Here is a 27,164-nt window from a genome sequence, read left to right as displayed (position 1 = left end):
GTGCTCGCTTCGGCAGCACATATACTAAAATTGGAACGATACAGAGAAGATTAGCATGGCCCCTGCGCAAGGATGACAGGCAAATTTGTGAAGCGTTCCATATTTTTAAAACTAATACAATTATGTAAAGTTTAAAAATAAAATAAAATTTTTAAAAAAATTAAAAAAAATAAAAAAATAAAGACCCTCTTGATGAAAGTGAAAAAAAAATAATAATAGGTTTAAAAAATTAAAAAAATGAAATTAAAAAAAAGAGAGAGAGAAAAAAAAGGAAAACTCCAGAGAACTGCAAAAGCCCAATGTAGAGGCAGAGATTTATAACAACAATTAAAAATGTGACTGAGAAAAAGAAAGAAAAAAAAGCTCAAAAGCTTAATTAGATTTCATATTGACAATAAAATTGACAACTACAGCAGAAGGGGGAAAAAAGAAAAAAATCCAAAAGAATCTACAGAACAAGTCAAAACATAAGAATAATAAATGTTTTTCTTGAGTCACTGCTGTCAGAGTCCTTTCCCTAGCTGGGAGTCACAGTCCACCTCACCTCCCTAGGATGCCTTCCAACACTGTGCTGATCTCTGAACCTGCTCTGGGGGCAGCTCAGTTTCTAATCTGGTCCTGCTTCTATGTGTTCTTGCCTCCAATGTCCACAGCTATCAAAACTAGTGTGTTTTCCTTTGTGGGAGCTCTCAATGACCTTTTAAATATTCCATAGACACAGAGTCTGCCTAGTTGATTGTGTGGATTTAATCTGCAACCTGTACAGCTGATGAGAAGGTTTTGGGTCTTCCTTAGCCACACTGCCCCTGGGTTTCAATTGTGGTTTTATTTCCACCTCTGCATGTGGGTCATCCACTGGGGTTTGCTCCCCATGCTGCCATGGAGGACTTGGGTTTGTCCCTGTGAGGGCCAGGTGTGGAGGTGGTGCAGCTGCTGGGTCGCAGGGGTTCTGGCAGCACCAGGTACTCAGGGGAGTTGGTGGCTAGGGCAGCAGGAAATATAGTGCTCTAGAAGGGTATGGCAACCAGTATAGGCCAATATACTCCAGTATTGTTGCCTGGAGAACCCTCCTCCCTGACAGAGAAGCCTGGCAGGCCACAGTCTACAGGGTTGCAGAGTCAGACACTACTAAAGCGACCCTGCACACGCAGATGCAAGACTTTTTTTGCCTGTGGCAGCTCTGCCCCAGTGAGAATTGAGCATGAAGGTGGTGCAGCTGCTTGGCTTTCGGGGACCCTGGCAGTGCCAAGTGTGCAGGGACACAGACTGCCTCCATCGCAGGAATTATGACCCTTCAGTTCAGTTCAGTTCAGTCACTCAGTCATGTCTGACTCTTTGCAACCGCATGAACTGCAGCATGCCAGACCTCTCTGTCTATCACCAACTCCCGGAGTTTACCCAAACTCATGTCCATTGAGTCAGTGATGCCATCCAACCATCTCATCCTCTGTCGCCCCCTTCTCCTCCCGCCTTCAATCTTTCCCAGCACCAGGGTCTTTTCCAATGAGTCAGCTCTTCTCATCAGGTAGCCAAAGTATTGGAGTTTCAGCTTCAACATCAGTCCTTCCAAGGAACATTCAGGACTGACCTCCTTTAGGATGGACTGGTTGGATCTCCTTGCAGTCCAAGGGACTCTCAAAAGTCTTCTCTAACACCACAGTTCAAAAGCATCAATTCTTTGGCACTCAGCTTTCTTTATAGTCCAACTCTCACATCCATACACGACTAGTGGAAAAACCATAGCCTTAACTAGACAGACCTTTTTTGGCAAAGTAATGTCTCTGCTTTTTAATGTGCTATGTAGGTGTTACGGCCCTATGAGAGTCTTTTTTCGAGCCTCTTCTTGCTGGCGATCAGAAGGCCTCTTTGGCCAGTCTTTCTCTGTACCTCCGCCTGTTCAGGCACTTAGAGGGCTCCCTTGCCTGGGGTCCTTCTCTGTTGTTTGGCAAGTCAGGCATATAGAGAGCCCCCCCCCTCCCCCCCGCCACCTGCTCCCCCGGCTGGGACTTATTCTGTAGATCAGTGCATCAGGCACTTAAAGGAGCACCCTGGGTGGGGTCCTGCTTTGTAGTTCAGTATATCAGGTGTTTGATGGGCCAGCGTCTCTATTGTTCAGCTGCCTGATGCTGGCCTGTGGGGAGAGAGAGGCTATGGTGATGGCTCCACCCCCTCCATGTGACTCAGCAATATTGCCTTGCTTCCAAAGCTGCCTGGCTTTCCCCCACAGGCATCTCCCACCATGACTTCAGATTTTGATAGTGGATTTTGGGTGACAATTTTTTCAAAAAGTAGCCTTATTTTCTGATTAGTGCAAGTTCAGAGAGAGATATCTTGGGACTTCCCTAGTGGTCCAGTGGTTCAGATTTCACCTTGCAATGAAGGGGGTTTGGGTTCCGTCCCTGGTTGGGGAGCTAAGATCTCTCCTCTGGGCCAAAACACCAAAACACTGAACAGAAGCAATATTGTAACAAATTCAATAAAGACTTTAAAAATGGTCCATATCAAAAATATTTTAAAAAAATACCTGTATCTACAGAGACACAGAAAAAAATCAAAACTTGCTAATCATCATAAACCAGTGCAATCAACCCAATGTCTGCATTTGGAAGAAGCATCTAATAAGATCAGGGGCAAGGGAATCAGGTTGAAAGTAAATGAATGTGCAGGCTGCTCCGCCTACTGCCAGCTTCAGTGAGATTAGGGCATGTGCCTCTTTATTCCTCAACCTGGATCAGAAACTCAAGATTTAACCCAGCCAGTGAAAGGTGAAGTCATTTCTGTAAGGCTGTTTTTGGAGGCAGCTACAACATGGGGACCATTCCACTCTCTCAGTCTTTGCTGGGTATCACTGTAGTTCAGAGCACATCCATACTGTGCCTGCAGCTTCCAGAGATGAACAGGAAGAGAGAGGGACAGAGAGATAGAGAGATGATGCTGAGAACCTACCTTGCATTCTGATGCATCATGGAAAGAACAATCGATCAGTTTCTTCAAGGAAATACCATTAGCAAAGTCAGAGACAGGAAGTCCTGCAGGCAGGTCTCCATGATTACATCTTTTCATGAATTTCAATGGGTAATTAAATCAAAGAAATAGGCAGTGGAGGTGGGAGAGGATTCGAGTTAAGTCCAACAGAGACAGAGTAGATGATGACTTCTAAGATGAGGAAGGTAATCAGAGCAACACTGGAACCATCATCTGAAGCTGCAAAGAATAGAGCTGACATACTGAATAAGCTAAATCAATAACATGAGGAACAAACCTGAAAAGAGGTAGGGAAACAGAAAAAAAAATACAGGTGTGGGGGATTATTAAAATAATAGATATGTTGCACTGCATGGTATCTGCCTTCAGCAGTTTGTTCCTGCTGGCTGTTCAAAAGACAGTGCGATATAAATTCAGTATCTGGCATCGTTGGTTTTTTTGCTTTGTGCATGTTAGACCTGGTATTTCTACTGATACAAGTATCCTTTTAGTTTCTTATACTGGTCAGTTTGACAGAATCTTCAAAAGTAACTAATACTTTTTTTTCTTACGGTTGTCATTAAGAACTAGACAGATCCCATCTCCTGACCCTAAACAGGATCCTATAGTAAACTGCTTGAGGAAATTGGGTCTTTGAAGATTACAGGTGGCAAACTTAGAAGTGAACTCCACTGAAGATCTAAGAGGCCCAACTAAAACAACGTGGCAGGCATCACAGCTGTGGATTGAGCAGAACTTCTTGAACTGGCTACCTTGAAGATGACAACCTCGGAGGAGCTATGGTGATAGGCAGTGGAAAGAATCAGGACGTGTGAAAAATCCTTAAAAATTTATTGACTTAAATAACTTTGCCTATGTTAATGAATAAAAAGAAACCTTTTGTGCAGAAAGTCAGCATATAAAAAAAAAAATAAAATAATAGATATGGATGAGAGAATTTGATACAGCTCAAGGTTGACGAGGGCTCTTTAAGAAACAGAACCAAAGATCAAGGATGACACTGAGAAAATCTTTCTGAAAAAAAAGCACTGTTTGTAAATAGAAAAGAATCACCGTGTTTCAAACTGACGCTCTGAAAACAGCATCTCACTTCCTGGAAAAACTGAACGAGAAGGGTAAAAGGGTAAAGAAGAATATATTCTATAATAATTTGGGCTTCAAAACTGGTGTCCTCAGGTACACCTATGGCTGATTCATGTGAATGTATGGCAAAAACCACTACAATATTGTAAAGTAATTAGCTTCCAATTAAAATAAATAATTTATTTTAAAAATAGAAAAATTAAATTGGTGTTCTGGAAAAGAACAAAATCAGACTTTTCTTTTGCAAAACTGTCAGAAAAATACAGTGTCAGCAATTACATTAATAGTATTCTTCTGAGAATTTTTAATGCAGTAAAGTTCATTTCAAGTGAGAAAGTCACACTAGATATTCTTTGCTATGTAGAGCTCATACAATATATCTATGCATTCTTCTTGAGAAAAATCGCTTCATATTGTCAATTTAAAGGTAAATCAAAATTAAGAATTCAAGCACAGGTGAATCATCATAAAAAGAACTCCAGGTGAAGAAACTTCTTGGTTTGGGCCCAAACTCAGAAATCCTTAGAGACTGCAAGCTTTCAGGGCAACGTGCAGCCTGAGGATAAAACTCAATATGCCACGTCTTCACTCAGCTACTCTTCCTTCACTTCAAAAATTCCTTCCCAGACCCAGGAAATGGGGTTGTTGCTTCCTGTTCTCCTACCCATGGTTAATCTGTTTTATTTTGTTATTGCTGGTATGGAGATAAAACCAGTCGATCCTAAAGGAAATCGACCTGTAATATTCGTTGGAAGGTCTGATGCTGAAGCTGAAGCTCTAATACTTTGACCACCTGATGCGAAGAGCCAACTCATTGGAAAAGACCCTGATGCTGGGAAAGATTGAGAGCTGGAGGAGAAGGGGATCATAGAGGATGAGATGGTTAGATAGCACCATTGACTCAATGGACATGAATGTGAGCAAACTCTGGGAGATAGTGAAGGACAGGAAACCTTGGTGTGCTGTAGTCCATGGGGCTGCAACTTAGCAACTGAATAACAATTGTTATGATCACTTAATAACCAATACTGATACATTGTAGCTAAAATAGGCTTTATTTTACATGTTTGGAACTCTGAGCTAATGTAATTAGGGAAAAAAAGCATTTTTTTTATATCCTCTAGGGCATACATGCATGCTAAGTTGCTTCAGTCATGTCCAACTCTTTGCTACCCAATGGGCTCTACGCCTCCAGGCTCCTCTGTTCATGGGATTCTCTGGGCAAGAATACTGGAGTGAGTTGCCATGCCCTCCTCCAGGGGATCTTCCGGACCTAGGGATCGAACCTGTGTCTCTTTCATTAGCAGGTGGGTTCTTTACCACTAGGGCTACCTGAGAAGCCCATCCTCTAGGGCAGCAGTCCCCAACTTTTTGGGTCCGGGGGGAAAGGTTTCGTGCAAGACAGTTTTTCCACTAATCAGGAGGGAGATGGTTTCAGGATGATTCACGTACATTACACTCATTATGCACTTTATTTCTATTATTATTTCATCAGTTCCACTTCAGATCATCAGGCATTAGATCCTAGAAGGTGGGGACCCCTGCTCTAGGGAGAGGTGCATAGTCCAAGAAAATAGACATTTTCATAGTTTTGGAACCCCAGTCATGATTTCTGCATCTAAAAGGTTTGCATTATAGGAGTTATTCATCTTTATTTTAATTAGTTTATTATGTTTAAAGGCTTGATTTTTATTTTATCTTATTGAAGTGTAGTTGATTTATACTACTGTGCTGATCTCTGCTGTACAACAAAGTGATTCAGTTATACACATGTATACATTCTTTTTTTATATTGTTTTAAAGAATCTGCCTGCAATGTAGGAGACCTTGGTTAAATCCCTGGGTCAGGAAGATCCCCTTTAGAAGGTAATGGCTACCCACTCCAGTATTCTTGCCTGGAACCAGTCAATCCTTAAGGAAATCAATCCTGAGTATTAACTGGAAGCACTGATGCTGAAGCTGAAGAGCAAATTCATTGAAAAAGACCCTGATGCTGGGAAAGATTGATGGTAAAAGGAGAAGAGGGTGACAGAGGATGAGATGCTTGGATGGCATCACCAACTCAATGGACATGAGTTTGAGCAAACTCTGGCAGCTAGTGAAGGACAGGGGAGGCTGGCGCGCTGTAGCCCATGGGGTTGCAAACACTGGGACGTGACAGAGTGACTGAACAACAACAAGATAGCAGGCGAGTAGCAAGTCTTCCTGTGTCTCTGTTTCCCAGTGGGGTATTGAATCTAGAACCTTATTTCTGACACCCAGGGTGAGTTACCAGCCTCTCAGTGGGCTCAGGCCTTGAATTGTTTGTATCACCAGGTATGATGACTGCCGAGAGCTATTACATGTGACTCATCTGGGGTTACTAGCTTTTGAAGCATTAAGATAACATTTGAATATACATAATTTCATTATTCATTAATGATTCAGAAGGGAGGGTGGCATCTTACAGTGTCATAAATTATGTCTCTGGACCTGTTAAGACACCATGTGGATTAGGATCACTTAGTTAAAAATGCAGATTTAGGTGCCCCAATCCAGACCAGTGAATCAGTCACTGGCATTTACAAACCAGAAGTTTAGACTTTTTGTCCGCACTGCACAGCATGTGGGATCTTAGATTCCTGACCAGGGATTTAATCTGTGCCCTCTGCATTGGAAGTGTGGAATTTTAACTGCTGGATCGCCAGGGAAGTTGTCCCAGAAATTTGGATTTTAAAACAAAATCCCCCTGTAAGAAATAAAAACTTAAAGTGGTCCATTTTCAAGGACAACTAGCCTAGAATCTGCTGGTGTAATAGCTGTTAGGATACTTGCAAGGGAAAGGGAGAGAAATCCAAGTGACTTTTTGGGGAGATTGTTAACCCCATAGTGCTTAGCCAATGGGGAAATGGGGCAAAAACCCCATTGTAATGACTCTGGGTGTGTCTGCCCACCAGACACCCGTTCTTGCGAGACTGTCATTACAGCCTGGCTTCTAGTTGGACCTTGTGTCTCCAAGTCCATTCCTTGGGTTTCGGCCGGTGGGCTTTATTCCCCACAACCCCATGCTAAAAAATGTGGCTCTTATAGATGTTACTTGAGAACCACTGCTTTAGTGCCATCAATATGAGCATTAACACTTACTGTTCGGAAGGTTTAGAAAGTAGGAGGTTGAGTCTAAATTGTTCTGATTCTCTGATATATTGGACATAACTTCTTTCAGTAAAAAGCTATTATAAACTTTAACTTGTTTGCATATCTGCCTAAAAATAGAAAAATATAAAGTTCAATTATGTAATATCCTAAAAATGTATACAGTTTTCCACCTGAAAATATATTCATATATTCATTCTGAAAAGGTACCAAAATAGCTTTACTGGAATGATTTTGTATCTTTAAGAGATTTTCCTTCTTTCCTGTTTTTAACCGAGTGATTTGTCCTTATGGGGTTCCAAACATCTCCAACGTCAATCATTTGCTGTTGTTCAGTCGCTAAGTTGTGTCCCACTCTTTGTGACCCCATGTACTGTAACCCCTCAGGCTCCTCTGTCCATGGGATCTTCTAGGCAAGAATACTCGAGTGGGTTGCCATTTCCCTCTCCAGGGGATCTTCCTCACCCGAGGATCAAACTCGAGTCTCCTACGTTGTTGGCAGGCGAATTCTTTACCGCTGAGCCACCTGGGAAGCCCAGTGTCAATCATAGGTTATCATTTTATTTTAGCTCCATTTTTTGGCACCTTCATGAGAGGCAGCTTATTTCCCCACCAGGTGGCGCTCTCTAGCTAATGCACTGGGCTTAGTTGCCTTTAAGAGTGCATCCATCTTAAAAAAACAACCTCACAGCTCTATCAATTGCATTTATTACTCTAAGGGTAATTTTTATCCTCAGAAATGACTACAAAACTGGAAAGAATATACATTTTTTGTTTGTTTTCAGGAAGACCATTTATCTGAGTATAATCCTTGTACTATCATAAGTTGAATGAGGTCCAGAACAAAGGTTCTAGAACGTGGAGGCCAGAGAGCAGAGGTGGAGGTGAGCTTGTACTGACGATGCTCCATTTCCTCAGGTATAGGTTATCATTCGGGTAGGAGCACCAGCCCAATTGTAGAGGTCATTGCATCAAGCACAGACACACGGTATAAGGTAGAATGTCCCAGATGCATGGGTAGCTCAGGCTTGATTCTGCTAAGAATCAAAGCTTGGATGTCCAATTCGGTGAGTGTTGTATGACAGCTAGAGATTCTAGATGTCAGGCAACCATGTAGCTTCAGCTAGAGAAATACATGTGCATTTATGACAATACTCCACCCTTTCCCACTCCCGCCCCCAAGCCCTGAAAAGGCTGGGGAGGGGAAGAAATAGGCTGTGGACTTTGGCACCCAGGGGAATTCGTGAGAGCTGACAGAAGCGATGGGAATACAGCCATGCAGGCTAGGTTCAGTGCAGGACGTGGGCCCTGGAGCAAATGAGTTAAAAGGCATGGGAACTTAGAATTGAGGCAGAAACCCAAACAAATGGGCCAGGCAGACATCCTCTTTCAGGACCGCTGTGGGTCAGAGTACCTACTATCATACTTTTTAAAAAATTAATAAATTTTTTGGCTGCATTGCATCTTCGTTGCTGCGTGTGGGCTTTCTCTAGTTGCAGTGAGCCGGGGGCTGCTCTTCACTGTGGTGCGTGGGCTTCTCATCGCTGTGGCTTCTCTTGCTGTGGAGCATGGGCTCTAGGCTCACAGGCTTCAGGAGTTGCTGCGCAGAGGCTCCACTGTTCTCTGGCATGTGAGATCTTTATGGATCAGGGATTGAACCCATGGTCCCCTGCACTGGCAGACGGATTCTTAATCACTGGACCACCAGGGAAGTCCCTATCACACTTTTCTTGACCAGATCTCCTAGCCAGAAACCTGGGAACACATTGCACTCAGTACCTGGGTACACATCTTACAAGTAGTAGTGCTAGGTGCTTAGGAAGGAATTATTTTGAAAGAGAAGAACATCAACAAATCACAGTTTCATAATACTATGAAATGCCATGTTGAATTGTGCCCAAACCAATATGGCCCCAGGAAAGGGAGATGTTTAGAGTCTAAGAGAGCTCCTTGGTCTTGCTCAGTGTATACACATACACATGTGTGTGTGTGTGTGTGTGTGTGTGTGTGTGTATATATATATATATATATGCCAAGTCATTGGAAAAGACCCTGATGCTGGGAAAGACTGAAGGCAGGAGAAGGGGATGACAAAGGATGAAATGGTTGGATGGCATCATTGACTCAGTGGACATGAGTTTGAGCAAACTCCAAGAGATAGTGAAGTTCAGGGAAGCCTGGCGTGCTGCAGTTCATGTGGTAGCAAAGAGTTGGACACAATTTAGAGACTGAACAATGACAATATGTCTGAAACGAACACCCTCAGGCAAGGGAGTCAGAGAGATGTAGTTTTCACCCTTCTGGTCTCTGTAATGCAGGAGGACACAGAGGAGGTGGTGTTCATGCTGGGTGAGTGAAGATTCCATGTCTGCTTCACATGGACATCTTTGCTTGATTGTCTATTCTACATATACATGCTTTGATATATTATTTGATATAATATGCTTTTATATAAAAAACAAGAATTTTTTTCGTATTTTTATGCAGAAAGTCCCTTCCCACTTAAAAATCAGGGATACAGACAGATCCTGACTGGCTTCCCTGGTGGCTCAGAGGTTAAAGCGTCTGCCTCCAATGCGAGAGACCTGGGCTCGATCCCTGGGTTGGGAAGAACCCCTGGAGAAGGAAATGGCAACCCACTCCAGTACTCTTGCCTAGGGAATCCCATGGACAGAGGAGCCTGGTGGTCCACAGAGTCCCAAAGAGTCAGACACGACTGAGCGACTTCACTTTCACTTTCATGATGGTTCTATTTAAGATTTTTCAGCTTCACGATGGTGGAAAAGTGCTATACACTTGGCAGAAACTACACTTCAGATTTTTAATTTTGATCTTTTTTTCAGGCTAGTTTTATATGGCACAATCCTCTCTTCTGGTGTGCGGCAGCAGCAGTGGGCTGGGGCTCCCAGTCAGCCACGTGATGAGAAAGGTAAACAGCTAATTCACTTACTACTGTTCTGCACCCAGACAACCACTCTGTTTTTCACTTTCAGTGTAATATTCAGTCTATTACATGAGATTTTCAGCACATTATTATAAAGTAGGCTTTGTGTAATGTCATTTGCCCAACTGTCAGATCAGATCAGATCAGTCGCTCAGTCGTGTCCGACTCTTTGCGACCCCATGAATCGCAGCACGCCAGGCCTCCCTGTCCAACACCAACTCCCAGAGTTCACTGAGACTCACGTCCATCGAGTCAGTGATGCCCAACTGTAAGCTCATGTAAATGTTCTAAGTGCGTTTAAGTGAGGCTGGGCTAAGCTAGGATGTTTGATGTGTGTACATGCTTAAGTCGCTTCAATCGTGTCCGACTGTTTTCTATCCCACGGACTGCAGCCCACCAGGCTCCTCTGTCCATGCAATTCTCCAGGCAAGAATACTGGAGCAGGTTGTCATTCCCTCCTCCAGGGTTTCTTCCTGACCCAGGGATTGAACCTGCATCTCTTGTGTCTCCTGCATTGGTAAGCAGGTTCTTTATCACTAGCACTGCCTGGGAAGCCCAGGATGTTTGGTAGGTTAGGTGTATTAAATACATTTCTTAAATTGAAGTATAGTTGATTTACAATGTGCCAATCACCACTGTACAACAAAGTGACTCAGTTATACACAGATATACATTCTTTTAAATACTCTTTTCCATTATGGCTTATCACAGGGTATTAAATATAGTTACCTATTCTGTACATTAGGACCTTGTGGTTTATCCATCCTAAACGTAACAATTTTTTTGAAAAATTTGTTTTATAAACATGATAGCTTGCATCTACCAACCCCAAACTCTGTCTAATCCTCTTCCTGCCCCCACCCCCACCCCGCCCAGTGGATCCACTGGTAAAGAATCTGCCAGCAATGTAGCAGACCTGGATTTGATCCCTGGGTTGGGAAGATCCCCTGGAGAAGGGAATGGCTACCCACTCCAGTATTCCACCTGGAGAATTCCATGGACAGTCCATGGGGTCGCAAAGAGTTGGACACGACTGAGTGACTTCACTTTCACTTTTTCTCTGGATATATGCCCAGGAGTGGGATTTCAGGATCATATGGTAGCTTTCTTTTTAGTGTTTTTAAGGATCCTCCATACTCTTCTCCATAGTGACTGGATGAATTTATTAATACAGTCCCATAAACAGTATAGGAGGGCTGCTGAGCATTGTTTAATATGTGTACTGGCCATCTGTATGTTTTCTTTGGAGAAACTGTCTATTAAGGTCTTCTGCCCATCTTTCAATTGGGTTGTTTGCTTTTTTGTTGTTGATAAATGCATTTTTGCCTTATGATATTTTTAGTCGACAAAGGATTTATCAGGACACAACTCCATTGTAAGCTGAGGAGGATCTGTATTCATTTCTATCTTTTTTTTTTTTTTAACTCCTTCCCTTCCTTCCATCTTCCCACCCTTTTTAAAAACATTTAACTCTTGAATTCTTCTAGAATTGGTTTTGACTCATGATATGAAAAAAGAATTGATGTTTACATTCCTTTTGTTAACCAAACATCTCCGGGACTTCTATTGAACAACTGAAATTCTTAAAACAGGAAGAGTTTTTTCAAAGACAGCAGATTCTGAGGTTTTAGCCTGTGGCTCTTGGCAATTGATGTCCTCAGGTTAAACAGAGAGTTCAGAGATTAGTTTTAGTATTTCAAAAGGCCTATCAGAAATCAGTTTATCCTTTAGTTTATCCTTGATAAAACTCTAACCATGTTTACACTTTTCTTTGGCCTTGCTGAGTAACTTGTGGGATCTCAGTTCCCCAACCACGGACTGAACTCAGGCCATGACAGTGAGGAAATGTTCTATTTCTTAAAAAGTCCTGGCTTGTGTGCATTGTCAGAAAACTCAGCACCCAGACCCAGTGCCTGGCAACCTGGCAAGCCCTCTAGTGATCGACTGAATTAAGTTGAATCCAAAAGATACTCTGGATGCTGAAAAGGCCATGAACCGCTGCATTATATAATCCCTTTCTCTAATGATGGAATTGTTTCTGTTTTGTTTTAGCAGTGAAGCAGCATGTGAGATCTTAGTTCCCAACCAGGGATCGAACCTGTGCTGGTTGCATTGGAAGGGCAGAGTCTTAACCACTGGACTGCCAGGGAAGTCCCTCTACAGATGAAGTTTTAAGGCCTTTTTGGAGGCAGTGAATCACAATGTTGTATATGGGAGTATATTTTTCTAGAGAGGGAGGATTCATATTTTTTTTAATCAGAAAATAAAAGGAAGATTCTGAGACTATATTATAACTGCCTTACCTCTGCAATTAAGAAACTTCGTCCTTACCAAGATATACTCCTGTGAATAGGATTTTGGAGAAAAAAAAATCCTTATTTTATTTATGCAATCACTCCTTAAGATCTAGATTTTTTTTAAAAGAGGAAAATAAATGATCACTCGGTTCCTTGAGGACCTTAAAAAAGTGCTTCTCCCTTCCCAAGGTTATAGGTACAAAAAGAAGTCCAGATGGAGGATACTACTACTACTAAGTCGCTTCAATCGTGTCCAACTCTGTGTGACCCCACAGACGGCAGCCCACCAGGCTCCGCCGTCCCTGGGATTCTCCAAGCAAGAACACTGGAGTGGGTTGCCATTTCCTTCTCCAATGCAGGAAAGTGAAAAGTGAAAGTGAAGTCACTCAGTCATGTCTGACTCTTAGCGACCCCAGGGACTGCAGCCTTAGCAGGCTCCTCCATCCAGGGGATTTTCCAGGCAAGAGTACTGGAGTAGGGTGTCACTGCCTTCTCCAGTATATACACTGCTGCTGCTGCTAAGTCACTTCAGTCGTGTCCGACTCTGTGTGACCCCACAGATGGCAGCCCACCAGGCTCCTCCGTCCCAGGGATTTTCCAGGCAAGAACACTGGAGTGGGTTGCCATTTCCTTCTCCAATGCATGAAAGTGAAAAGTGAAAGTGAAGTCTCAAAGTCTCTAGTTAGTACTATGTCTTGTGCGCCTGCTCAGTCTTGTCTGACTCTTTGCGACGCCATGGACCATAGCCTACCAGGCTCCTCTGTCCATGGGATTTTCCAGGCAAGAGTACTGGAGTGGGTTCCCATTGCCTTCTCCCAGATGGATAAGAGCTAATAAAATTCGCCAAAGTGATGGACGAGCTGGAAGCATCATCTATCCTCCCTGTTCCTAGTGACAGGAAAGTAGGTCCTATTAAGCAGCCGCCGTAGGCTGGAGGTGTCCAGGAAACCTCCCTCCCAGATCACACACCTCTGGGGTAACAGTCCCGGAAGTGATCCAGGAGCCGCGGGGGATGCTGAACCTCTGGAAAAGATCAAGCTGGGTAAGTATGCGTTGGGCTTGGCTTGAAAAGTCTTCTTCATCACAGCATCACAGCCCACATGCTCCGTGTGCTCACCTGCCTCCTGGGGGGCCGTCTCGGGGTGGTCCGCTTTGCACTAGCAGCCCTGGGTGTGTAAACTCCCCATCACACTGCATCACTAATCTGTGTGTGTGTGTGCGCGCGCGCGGACACACACACACACACACACACACACACACACACACAGAGGCTTGCCTGGCGACTGTTGTACCAGGGATTTTGTATGAAAAAACAGAAAACGCAAGAATCAGAACTTACAATCGAAATTTTGAGAAAAGACAAGACAAATAGTCAATGATATGCAGATGCATCTTCGAAATAGAGAAAAGAAGTACTGGAATAGGTTTTTCCTTTTAAAATCCGTTTTTCACCCCAAAGGCCCTGCGCAGGGAAACTTGGCGAGACCGAGCAGGCCATCTTGCGTTCAGTGTGGGACTAGACTCAGTACCAAGGCGGATGTGGAAACGTCCACTAGATGGCGCCCCAGGCCTGGTAAATGGTCCCCAGATTTTTGGGAAGGAGTCAGATTCTGGTATTAATGATGATATCCTGGAGGCAAAATAACACAATGCCTATTGATTCTTCACCTAGACAATTCCATTTCCACTCGAATAATTCCGTTCTGTCTGCCACCCCATACTCAGCCTTTTTTTTTTTTTTAAACAGGAAGCAAAAAAGAAATACTGACGTTCCCTTGCTTGTTTAACAAGTGTTAAACACTTGTTTAACTTGTGTTCCTGACAAGACGTGTACAAACTCATTCATTGCATTACACACTTAAGGAAATGATTCTTAAATTATTGGCAGTGATTCCCACTATTGGCAGTACATCAGCTGTGTGCTAGAAAAGCCTGGATGGGGAGTTGGAAGAGGCAGTTTGGTGACCTGGTTCGTTCAGACATGTGACATTTGCCAGGGCTTGAGCTCTTAGTGTCTTCACTGAGGATAACAATACTTACTTTACTGGTCATTTAAAAGACAATAACAAGAGTGACAACCAAGAACTTCTTTATTCGCTGGTGATGCAGGTGAATATTTGCTGGTGAAGTCAGATGCGGAATTCATTTTCAATTATTCCAGGGGAGGGACCTCCCTGGTGGTCCAGTGGTTAGGACTTGGAGCTCCCAATGCAGGAGACCCAGGTTTGATCCCTGGTTGGGGAACTAGATGTCACATGCTGCAAACTAAGACCTGGTGTGGCTAAATGAATAAATAAATAATTAAAATATTTTAAAAATACATTCCAGGTGGAATAGGGGGGGATGGATGAAAGACGACCTACGCAACAGTTTTGAAGAAGAGTGAGCGTTCATTATGCTATTGTGCCTAGTTTTGTGTATGTTGAAACTGTTTTGTAATACATGATTGGAGCTAAGTCTTCTAGTACAAGGCCGGCATAAGGATAGTGTGAGAGGCTATAAGTGCTAAACACTGATGTTTATCTTTTCTAGACTTCAATTGTCTATAAAATGAGGGGTTTGGAGCAGCTGAACCTTAAGATCCTTTCACCGTCCATTCACTGCCTTCCTTCATCACCCCATCTAAACCCCAGCCCCATGACTGCATTCTCATTCTTTTTATTTTAGTTTTTGGCTGTACCACCTGGCATGCAAGATCTTAGTTCCCTGACCAGGGATCGAACCCGTGTCCCTTGCAGTGGAAGTGAGGAGTCCTAACCACTGGACTGCTAGGGAATCCCCACTCTCATTCTTACATTTATTTTTCTCGTGTTTATCACCACTAGTGTTTTGGACTGACTGTCGCCCCCACCCCACACATACAGGTGGGGAGGGGAGAGAGGGTGGGTCTGTGTTGGACCATCTGCAACCTGAGTATCGGGTTTCTGCGTTATCACTGGATGGTGTTCTCTTTCCCAGGCTCGGACATGGTGAAGGGATGTGGGACGCCAGCACATGTGACCCTCAGACCTTGGCCATGGCAGCGGCAGTGTGGTCATGGGGGTGGAGTTATATGTGCTAGTCACTCAGTCATGTCTGACTCTTTGTGACCCCATGGACTATAGCCCTCCAGGCTCCTCTGTCTATGGAATTCTTCGGGCAAGAATACCAGAGTGGGTTGCCATGCCCTTCTCCAGGGTATCTTCCCGACCCAGGGATTGAACCTGGGTCTCCAGCACTGTGGGCAGAGTCTTTACCATCTGAGCCACCTGGGAAGCCCGGAAGTTGGGGGAAGGGTGAAAGGTGGATGGAGGGGTGAGCCAAAAGGATGGTCTATAGAGTCCAGGTGAGCCACACTTTTAGGGAAATATCAGAATAATTTGACTCTCAAATAGTCTAGAATTCCCAGTAAGGTTGAATCCAGAGAAAATGGTCTTTAAAGATTCCATTTGCAGCTATTTTTCCCTCTATGCTTGTGGGGCTGAGAAATACAGCTGTAACTACCTAGTTGGACTGTTATGGTGGTCCACTGGTTAAGAATCCGCCCTGCAATGCAGGGGACTTGGGTTCAATCCCTAATCAGGGAACTAAGATCCCACATGCTGCAGAGCAACTCACCACAACTACGGAAACCTGCGAGCTCTGGACATGTCTATTGTCATTATCATTCGTATTATCATCACTCTGACTATTAAATATTAACACACTCAAAATACACTGAAATCAATTCTATCTTGACCCATTCTATTAATATTTTTCTAGCCACAACTGAGTCCACATGCTGCAACTACTGAGCCCACTTGCATCATAACAAAAGATCCCATAAGCTGCAACTCAGACCCGATGCAACCAAATAAATACATAAATAGGGTTTCGTTTTTTTTTAAAAAGTTCAATGCGGTAATGCAGGTAAAGCATTCTCATGGTATCTGGTGGAGTCTCTGATGAATATCAGCTCTCCTCACTGAAGCACTCGGCATCATGCAAGCTCTTGTAGAGAAACAAAACACCTGGGCTGTACTTGCAGGAAACTTACATTCTAGTTGGGAAGAGAAAGCAAAGCTTTGACACGCAGGCCTGCCCTCCATAGTGGGGAAGACTGTGTTGTATCCAACTGTCCAACTGTATAAACAGCCCCTGTTGACACAATTACATCACAGTTATACATGACAACGAGCTTCCCAGGTGGCACAGTGGTAAAGAATTGACCTGCTAATGCAGGAGACACAGGAGATGTGAGTTCGATCCCTGGGTCTGGAAGATCCCCTGGAGGAGGGCATGGCAACCCACTCCAGTATTCTTGCCTGGAGAATCCCATGGACAGAGGAGCCTGGCGGGCTATAGTTCGTGGGGTCACAAAGAGTCAGGCATGACTGAGCCACTGAGTACAGGACAGTAAGCACATATACCAAATCAGGAAAGATGAAGGCATGTAAATATATATGATGGGAATTCAGTGAAGAGGCTGGGAAATACTCTAATTAAGGGCTTCCGAAGAGATTCCTTTTGAGAAGAACCTTGAAATAGGAAGGTGGGAAAAAAAAAAGGAATGGGAAGGGGGGATTGAGAAAACTAAAGCACACAGTAGTGTGTGTTCACGGCTGGAAAAATAGAATGGGTCAAGATAGAGTTGGTTTGAGTGCATCTGGAATGTATTTAATAATCAGAGTGATAGAATATGAATGATAATGACGATAGACATATTCTGAGTGCTTCCAGGGTATCAGACGTTGTGTGTAATCTCACCTCATAGCAATCCTAGGAGGTAAATTATCAGGATTCTTTTGGCTGCAGGTCACAGAAAACTTACTTAAATCAGCTGGAAAATAAGGCATTTTCTTGGCTCATGGAACTGGATATTTGGAAGTAGGGTGGGTTGTGTAGAATTTCGTCACTGGCTCCATTTCTCATCTCTCAGTGCACCTCCCAGGACTGCCCTGGCCATGTATCAGCTTCAGCCTCCCTCCTGACTGCATCTTATTCCTCTACAGTCCTGGGGAAGAGGAAGGAGGGGGATCCTGGTTTTCTCCTAAGACTCAAGAAGCTTGTTTTCCCGTAGCTGCAGCAACTATTTCCAGTCTTGTTGGCATTAGTCTTGGCTTTTTTTTTTCTAATTGATTCTATTTTTGGCTGTGCTGGGTCTTCATTGCTGCACGCAGGCTTCCTCTAGATGTGGTGGCAAGCAGGGGCTACTCTCTAAGTGTGGAGAATGGGCTTCTCATTGCAGTGGCTTCTATTGTTTCAGAGCGTGGACTCTAGAGCACAGGCTCAGTAGTTGTGGTGCATGGGCTTAGTTGCCCTGCAACATCTGGGATCTTCCTAGACCAGGGATCAAACCCGCATCCCCTGCACTGGCAGGCAGATTTTTAATCACTGAACCACCAGGGAAGTCCAGTCTTGGCTCTTCTTAAAGAACTGATGGCACTGAGGCTGGAACCAGTAGTAGCTGAGAGCAGTGGTGCTTACACAAGCTACATCAGAACCCCCAGGATGGCTTGTTAAACAGAATACTGGGCTCTGCCCCCAGAGCGTCTGATGCTGCAGGTCTGGGATGGCATTTCTGTTATAACAAAATCCCAGGTGATGCTGTTGCTGCTGGTCCTTGAGACTTGCTTGAGTCAGAGTCATCTCCTGGCTTAGAGTTGGTAAGAGGCCAATCAAAATGCCTTCCATGGACCATCACCATCTCTGTTGTACACACAAGGAAACAGAGCCTAAGAGATTTCAAATATCCATGTTCACATTTCCAGAAGGCGGCCCCGGGGTGGATTCAAACTCAAGCAGTCTGATGAGAAAACCTGTGTCCTTCCCCACTAAGCAGGAGGCTGTTCTGACTGCAGAAGACCTCAGCAGTAGGGCATAGGAGGGGCCAGACAGGCTGTAATTATGTTATGGGGTTTCTTAAAAGCCAGACAAAGGAGCTCAACTTGAAACTGTTGACGCTAGGGAGCCATCATCAGTTCTTGAGGGAGAGTGTTTTATGGGATTGGTCTGGAGGTAAAACTTCTATTGTTTTATGTAATTCAACGAACAGTTATGTCGAAAGTCTTTTTTCGTTTTTTATTATTCCTGAATTGCACGAAAGTTGATTCTCTTCTTTATTTGAAGTCAGATGGCGATCTGACTCAAAAGTGAAAAGTTTTTCCTCTATAGGAGTTGCTAAGTCGCTTCAGTTGTGTCCTACTCTCTGCGACCCTATGGACTGCAGCCCTCCAGGCTCCACTATCCATGGGATTCTCTAGGCAAGAACACTGGAGTGGGTTGCCATTTCCTTCTCCAGGGGATCTTCCAGACCCAGGGATCAAACCTGGGTCTCTTAACGTCTACCTGCATTGACAGGCGGGTTCTTTACCACTAGCGCCACCTGGGAAGGCTCTATAGGAGTTAGGATTCTACATCAAAAGCAACAGAATCCAGTTGCTAGTTGCTTTAAGCATAAAGGAAACTTACTAGAAAGCATATCAGGCAGCTCACAGAATCACAGAGAAACCTGGAGGACCAGAGTTTGAAGCTAAGCAGTCAGGAACCGTGCCCTAAACAATTCTGCGGAAACTGGAAACCTGCTTTGCCGAGTCGAGCTCCGGGTACCGCTGTGCCCTCCAGGGCTGTGTTCTGGGCCAGAAGCACAGACTGTTCTTCGGCGCCAGGAACACGGTCTGTGCTGCTCCAGCGCCAAAGGGAGACAGCGCCCTCTATGTTCCTGCACCTGCCTCACCTTCTCCAGATCCAGTGCCCAGGGTCCGGACATCCTTCCGCTGAGTCTCACGCTTGGCCCAACAGCAGGGAGAGTGGCGAACCCGGCGAGGGGGACCTCTGTGGCTTCCATCGGGGAAATCAGACTGTTTCCCATTCAGACTCCTAGGAAGTTGCTGTGGACTGAGATGTGCCCCACCCTTTCAATTCTTGGGGCTTCCCTGGTGGCTCAGTGGTAAAGAATCTACCTGCCGATGTAGGAGATGTGGGTTTGATCCCTGGGTCGGGAAGATGCCCTGGAGGAGGGCATGGCAACCCACTCTGTATCCTTGCCTGGAGAATTCCATGGATAGAGGAGCCTGGCGGGCTACAGTCCATGGGGTTGCAAAGAGTCGGACAAGAGGATGCAACACAAGGGAAAAGAATCTGAAGAAGTATATATATATATATGACTGAATCACTTTGCTGCACACCTGAAACTAACACAACATTGTAAATCAACTGTACCTCAATTTAAAAAACAGTGGGTGAAGCTTTGCTGATGCAGGATCTTCAGGAAGAAAGCCTGGAGGATGAGGAAGAACAAGGGCTCCCTGTGGAGGGTCTCTCCATCCACAATGAGAAGCCAGGGTGTGCAGGGTCTGAATAGTCTCAGGAACCTCCAATCCCGACTGGCAGGGCCAAGCTGGATCTAGCAAACGTGTGGGCTTCTGGCAGCCGGAATTCACAAGCTCAGCAGCGCACTCCGAGGGTCTGGGCTCTGTCCCAGGACTCACCCGCTACCAGCACGCTGGCTGCCTTGCCAGTAGGAAAGCTCCCAGGGTGAGCCAGGCATAAACAAAGGCTTTGGCTGAGGGCACCTGCTTTCTGTGCTGAGGTTTGTAGCCTTTGGTTTTTGTGTTTTTCCAGTTTGCACCTCTGTCATTCTCCACCTTGCCTTCTTCATTTCCTTTTCACAAGTAGGTACCCAGCTCTTGTTTATGTCCAGCCACGTGCTAAGTGCTGGGGGATTAGGGGGCAGAGGGCGGGCAAGGCTACCCCCCCCCCCACCCCTTGCTGTAAGGACCAGGGATGCGGCTGGCGGGAGTGAGCATTTCAGTATCAGTGAGAAGATCCAACCAGTCCATCCTAAAGGAAATCAGTCCTGAGTATTAATTGGAAGGACTGATGCTGAAGCTGAAACTCCAATACTTTGGCCACCTGATGCGAAGAACTGATTAATTTGAAAAGACCCTGATGCTGGGAAAGATTGAAGGCCGAAGGAGAAGGGGACAACAGAGGATGAGATGGTTGGATGGCATCACCGACTCAATGGACATGAGGTTGAGTAAACTCCAGGAGTTGGTGTTGGACAGGGAGGCCTGGCGTGCTGCGGTCCATGGGGTCTCAAAGAGTCAGACTCGACTGAGCCACTGAACTGAACTGAGAAGAGAAATCAAGGCAATCTATAATCCAGTGTCTTTCTGTTCTCCCTTGGGATCTAGCTGATGATGCCACAAGGTCCTGTAGCTATTGAAGTTCTTTAAAAGCCATTACCTAGCTATGTCTGGGCAAGTGGAATATTTTATCCAGCTAGAGAAACAAAAGGAAGGTGGGAGCTGGTGGTGGGAGGTGGGGCAGATGGGGAGTGGGGGTGGGGCAGTGTTACCCAGAAGTGAAGATTTTGGAGGTTGCCCCTGTGTCCGTCTCTGGAGGTCTGAGTTCCAGAACCTTCAGTGTGAAGTCCCTAGCACCTTGCATCATGAATCCTTGTGTCTTGGCCCAGTAGACAGTCTGCAGCTAATTGTCCCACTGCTGCCCCACACAGTATGTGGGTGACCTTGAGTGAAGCATTTGCCCTCTCTGGATCTGTTTCGCGTCCCTGTAAAACGAGGTTAATAGCACTGACTTATCCCAGAGAGTGTGCACAGGAGGTATCATTAATAAAACTTGTCATAAAAATCTTTGCTTCCTCAAGGTTTAGGGGTTCAGGAAAGAGAGGGTTTGGGGGTTGTGGATGGAGCCCAGGGAAGGAGGGGGCTGCTTACAGAGTGGAGGCAGGCTCTAGGGGCAGGGTAGCGGAGAACAGAGTCCTCGGCACCGGCTCTGGCCTCTGAGGTCTGGCCCTTCCTGTTGACCGGCTCAGGCCGCCTGCAGCAACTCATAGAAGTGACATCAGCTTCTTCCGCTTTGCCTGTCAGGTTCAAGAGTCTTTCCAACAGAGCTCAGATGGAAGTTGCATGCAAGTTACAAAAGAAAGTCAAACTTGGCTGGGAGTTTGTTTTTGTACAGAGAACAACAGTCAATGAAAGAGTGCTGTGTTCTGCCTGGGTCAGGCTGAGCAGACTGCAGGAAAGACTGCCTGTCCCAGATCTGTGTGTGCCTGTGTATATACAAGGGCATAGGTGTACTGTGTACATGTGTCTCTGTATACAGGTGTGTGAATGGAAACATGCACGTGAGGATTGTATACATGTGCACGTGTGTCTCTGTGTACACACATGTGTATGTGTGGATGCATGTGCATGTGTTCATTGTATTGCACGTCCGTGTACATGGATGTGGACATGCATGTGTGCACAGCTTACAGCACACATGAACTCACATGCACATGAGCATATAGGGATGTATGACGTGTACCCATGTGTATGTGTACACACCTGTGTATACATGGATAAGTGTGTGTACATGTGTATACATACATGGACACACATGCATACAGGTGTGTTAGTCACTCACCCATGTCTGATTGTTTGTGATCCCATGGAGTGTAGCCTGCCAGGTTCCTCTGTCCATGGGATTCTCCAGGCAAGAATACTAGATCGAGTTGCCATCCCTTCTCCAGGGGATCTTCCTGACCTAGAGATCAAACCTGGGTGTCCTGCATTGCAGGCAGATTCTTTGCCATCTGAGCACCCAGGGAAGCCTGTACACAAGGCGTGTGTGTGCACACTCACATAGTCATGGCTGGAGGGCAGGTTCATGTCCACATGCCTTGTGCCTTGAAAGGGTTTTGGCCAAGTCAATCAAGCCACCAAGCTTGTGTCTGGCAGACATATGCCAGTGCTGAGGGCTGGCGGTGGGTGACAGCGTGTGTGCCCTGGGTTAGATGTGAAGGGGGGTTGCCCTATGTGGGTCAGAGACCTGCAGTCACTTCCTTGGAAGGTTACCGAGCCAGCATTTCCATGCTCATAAACCTAAAATTGTCCAAGTTACTCATTATTTTTATGGTTGAAAATCTCAGAGATACTCGAATGTGTCAGACCCAATCCTAGTTTTGTATTTTATATTTGTGACAATCGGGAAAGTCTGTTTGAGTTTCATCCTATCAAGGTGGCTTTTAAAAACATACTTGTCAGAGCAGCCCCCTGAATCTTTTCTTCCACTGTTCTCTTTGGTGCTTTTTTTGACTGTTAATAGTTGAGATTCAATGGATGAAGCCCAGGACTAAAAATTGGCAGACTCAGAGATTCAGTCTCTGAGCCAGACAGTTGTATGTGGATAGAGCTGTTCCCTGGAGCTGCCTGGCCTTTGAGCGGTCACTTAGCCATCTTAAATCTTAATTTTCTCATCTCTAAAATGGGGATGCTAGGCGGTCCAGTGGTTAGGACTCGGCGCTTTCACTGCCATGGGACTGGGTTCAATCCCTGGCCAGGGAACGAAGATCCCTCAAGCTATGTGGCTCAGCCATAAAAATAAGTGGGGATGCTAATAGTAATGGCCTCATTGTTGTTCTGTTGCTAAGTCATGCCCGACTCCTTGTGACCCCATGGACTGCAGCACATTTGGCTTCCCCGTCCTTCACTATCTCCCAGAGTTTGCTCAGACTCATGTTCATTGAGTCAGTGATGCCATCCAACCACCTCATCCTCTGTCATCCCCTTCTCCTCTTGCCCTCAACCCTTCCCAGCATCAGGGTCTTTTCCAATGAGTTGGCTCTTCGCATCAGGTGGCCAAAGTAGGATTGCTGTAAAAATTAAATTAGATATTGCCAAACTTTCCAATTGTGCCTGTGTACACTTTCCTGTGAGATTCTGAAGTCCTCCAAGGAGCAGGGGGTCTCCTGCTGGGTCATGAGCAGTGCCAGAGCTCTGGTAGTATGATGATGGGTTCCAGCGTGAAAAGAAAATGTAGGATCTCCTGTTAAAAAATTATTAGGTCCCCGGCATCTCCACCAAAAAAAGATTAGTAAGAATTTCAAAGCGCTGACAGCAGAGCATTAAACCAAGTGTGAAGTCCTTCAAGCAACTGGTCCTGAGTGCCGGCACTGGCTACATGGACGTGAAGCTGGTCCTGCCTGTAGGTACTGAGCACGGTGAGTGACATTAAGTTTAAGTGACATCGGCACCTGTCCCACTGCAAGGTACTGAGGATGGTGTTTTGCAGAAAGTTTTCACTTTCGTCTCAGGTTCAAAGGATTTGTTAACAAAACAAGCCACTCGTTCTATCCAAATAAATAATACCAATATTTATTAGAGAATTATCTAGCTTACTTTCAATATACTAACATTAAAAGAAAAGAGAAATAGGAAAAAGCAGAGGCTACATCACCAAATTGGGTTTTGACCAACAACCAGACTCAAACAGTGCTGGGAAGCTCCATGTCACAGCACATCTGGTGTCCCAGTTGGGAAAAGGTACCAGGCAGCACGTCCACTCCGTGGATGAGACTTCAGAGAGTGCAGTTCAGTTCCACTTACAATCCTGGGATACAAACGGATAGCATCATCAATCTGTGAGCAATACTAGCTCTGGTTTCATGTTAATGCTGTTTGCTTTGTTGTGTAAAACTTGGAATGTTGTTAAGCCTGGGGCTTAGTTGGCCAGGGCCCCTCCAGGGGCTCAACAATTTCAAGATTCATACCTCATCTACCTATGGTGCCACAAGGCTTGCACTCACAGCAGGCGGTCAGGGCATTCACAGGACAGGGCAGCGTCCAGGCAAGTTAGAAGCAAGGTCAGAGGCCTGCTCTGCTTTGTCTTGGAAGCCTAAGCAAGACAATGTACTGAATTTTCCTAACAGATGGTCACGTGCTCAGAACCCCTGAGATCCAAATTCATGGTAGCAGCGGGTCACTGAATGTTCCTCTGGCAAGGAGCCCCCAGGGCCATGATGGTGTCCACTGTGCTGGTGGGAGGTGTCTTGGGAGGGGACACAGGTGCTCTCAGTGTGCCCAGCTTCAGGTGAGGATCAAAATTTCATCTTTATCAAAGTGAGATGCTTCTATCTCTCTGTGGCTGACGTGTTTGTCCCTCCCTATTCAGAACCATCTAAGCAGAGCGATTGCTCTTAAAAAGCACATGCCTCCTACACATTGAAATTTTATCATGATTTTGAAAAAGTTTGACTGGATTCAAAGTACTGACATCATTATAAGCAATGTCAACGTTACATTTGTCATTCAAAAAGTTGGACATGACTGAACGACTGAAATGAACTGAACTGAACTGACAGCATGTGGGATCTTAGTTACCCCACCAGAGATTGAACCTGTGCTCCCTGCATTGAGAGCGAAGAGTCTCAACCACTGGATCACCAGGGAAGTTTAAAGATTGAATGTTTTCATGACGTACTTGTGTGAACAAAATGTCTCTTCGTCTCTTCAACGGTGAACATCTAGAATTCAAGAAATCATCTTTAAAAAGTTTGGGTCAGGAATTGAGCATAGCCAGTTCAGTTCAGGTCAGTCGCTCAGTTGTGTCCGACTTTTTGCAACCCCACGAACTGCAGCACGCTAGGCTTCCCTGTCCATCACCAACTTCTGAAGCTTACTCAAACTCTTGTCCATCAAGTCGGTGATGCTATCAAACCATCTCATCCTCTGTTGTCCCCTTCTCCTCCCGCCTTCAGTCTTTCCCAGCATCAGGGTCTTTTCCAGTGAGTCAGTTCTTCGCATCAGGTGGCCAAAGTATTGGAGTTTCAGCTTCAACATCAGTCCTTCCAATGAATATTCAGGACTGATTTCCTTTAGGATTGGCTGGTTGGATCTCCTTGCAGTCCAAGGGACTCTCAAAAGTCTTCTCCAACACCACAGTTCAAAAGCATCAATTCTTCAGCACTCAGCTGTCTTTATAGTCCAACTCTCACATCCATACATGACTACTGGAAAAACCATAGCTTTGACTAGATAAACCTTTGTCAGCAAAGTAAGGTCTCTGCTTTTTAATATGCTGTCTAGGTTGGTCATACCTTTTCTTCCAAGGAGCAAGCATCTTTTAATTTCATGGCTGTGGTCACCACCATCTGCAGTGATTTTGGAGCACCCCCCAAAATAAAGTCTCTCACTGTTTCCATTGTTTCCCCATCTATTTGCCATGATCTTGGTTTTATGAATGTTGAGTTTCAAGCCAACTTTTTCACTCTCCTCTTTCACTTTAATCAGGAGACTCTAGTTCTTCTTTGTTTTCTGCCATAAGGGTGGTGTCATCCACATATCTAAGGTTATTGGTATTTTTCCTGGTAATCTTGATTCCAGCTTGTGCTTCATCCAGCCCAGCATTTCTCATGATGTACTCGGCATAGAAGTTAAATAAGCAGGGTGACAATATACAGCCTTGACATACTCCTTTCCTGATCTTGAACCAGTCTGTTGTTCCATGTCCAGTTCTAACTGTTGCTTCTTGACCTGCATACAGATTTCTCAGGAGGCAGATCAGGTGGTCTGGTATTCCCATTTCTTTAAGAATTTTCCACAGTTTGTTGTGATCCACATAATCAAAGGCTTTGGCATAGTCAATAAAACAGAAGTAGATGTTTTTCTGGAACTCTCTTGCTTTTTTGATGATTCAACAGATGTTGGCAATTTGATCTCTGGTTCCTCTGCCTTTTCTAAATCCAGCTTGAACATCTGAAAGTTTTTGGTTCACGTACTGTTGAAGCCTGACTTGGAGAATTTTGAGCATTACTTTGCTAGTGTGTGAGATGAGTGCAATTGTGTGGTAGTTTGAGCATTCTTTGGCATTGCCTTTCTTTGAGATTGGGATGAAAACTGACCTTTTCCAATCCTGTGGCCACTGCTGAGTTTTGCAAATTTGTTGGCACACTGAGTGCAGCACTTTCACAGCATCATCTGTTAGGATTTGAAATAGCTCAACTGGTATTCCATCACCTCCACTAGCTCTGTTCATAGTGATGCTCCCTAAGGCACACATGCCTTCGCATTCCAGGATGTCTGGCTCTAGATGAGTGATAACAGCATTGTGGTTATCTGGGTCATGAAGATCTTTTTTGTATAGTTCTTCTGTGTATTCTTGCCATCTCTTCTTAATATCTTCTGCTTCTGTTAGGTCCATACCATTTCTGTCCTTTATTGAGCCCATCTTTGCATGAAATGTTCTCTTGGTATTTACTTTTCTTGAAGAGATCTCTAGTCTTTCCCATTCTATTGTTTTCCTCTATTTCTTTACATTGATCAATGAGGAAGGCTTTCTTATCTCCTTGCTATTCTTTGGAATTCTGCATTCAAATGGGTATATCTTTCCTTTTCTCCTTTGCCTTTAGCTTCTCTTCTTTTCTCAGCAATTTGAAATGAGCTTAGCCATTTCAAGCCTAAATATTAAAAAGAAATGATCAAGGAGGCAGGCTCAAGTTTCTCATGACATATTTGGAAGTTGGATACAAAATCAACATTTCATGTCTAGCCTTTTACTTTGCATTTTATTTTTAATCTTAATTATAAAATGGAAATTGAGTGTAATGGATTGTTTCAGATAGCACGCTGGAGGGGTATAGTTTATCCTGGTGTACCCCCCCAGAGTGCTATATCTGCATGATCATTTTCTTCGAGTGCTATGTTGTTTAACTGTTGCGAAGCACATGTTAAGAGCTTCCTGGCACACAGCGAGCAGTCCATAATATTAGTTATGTTGTTAATGTATTATTGTCATCATTCTACAGATACCAAGGATAAAGCTCTGGGCTAGTCATTAGAAATTTTAAGAGGCACACTTCTATTATAAACTACCTGATGACTCTAAATGAGTCCGTTTATCTTTTTTATGTCTGCTTAAAATGCAGATAATATTACCTGCACATCCTGCCCGATGGGCAATGTTATGGGACTCAAATGAGA

The 27,164-nt window shown here is 44.6% G+C and overlaps 2 non-coding genes across 2 annotated transcripts; both read left to right on the top strand.

Annotated features, from left to right (window-relative positions):
• Positions 1 to 107, top strand: LOC147367410 (U6 spliceosomal RNA). The gene has a single exon (XR_015132202.1). It is a non-coding gene; the product is annotated as a U6 spliceosomal RNA (small nuclear RNA).
• Positions 108 to 3,329: 3,222 nt separating this feature from the next.
• Positions 3,330 to 3,466, top strand: LOC147367409 (small nucleolar RNA SNORA8). Its single transcript, XR_015132209.1, has one exon. It is a non-coding gene; the product is annotated as a small nucleolar RNA SNORA8 (small nucleolar RNA).
• Positions 3,467 to 27,164: the final 23,698 nt, after the last annotated feature.

Source organism: Bos grunniens, chromosome 8 (assembly GCF_055505025.1).
Source record: "Bos grunniens cultivar Pamir isolate PY7600 chromosome 8, Bosgru_T2T1.0, whole genome shotgun sequence".
Taxonomy (NCBI): Eukaryota; Metazoa; Chordata; class Mammalia; order Artiodactyla; family Bovidae; genus Bos; species Bos grunniens.
Note: the sequence above shows the minus strand (reverse complement) of the source record. Positions and strands in the feature narration are given on the sequence as shown.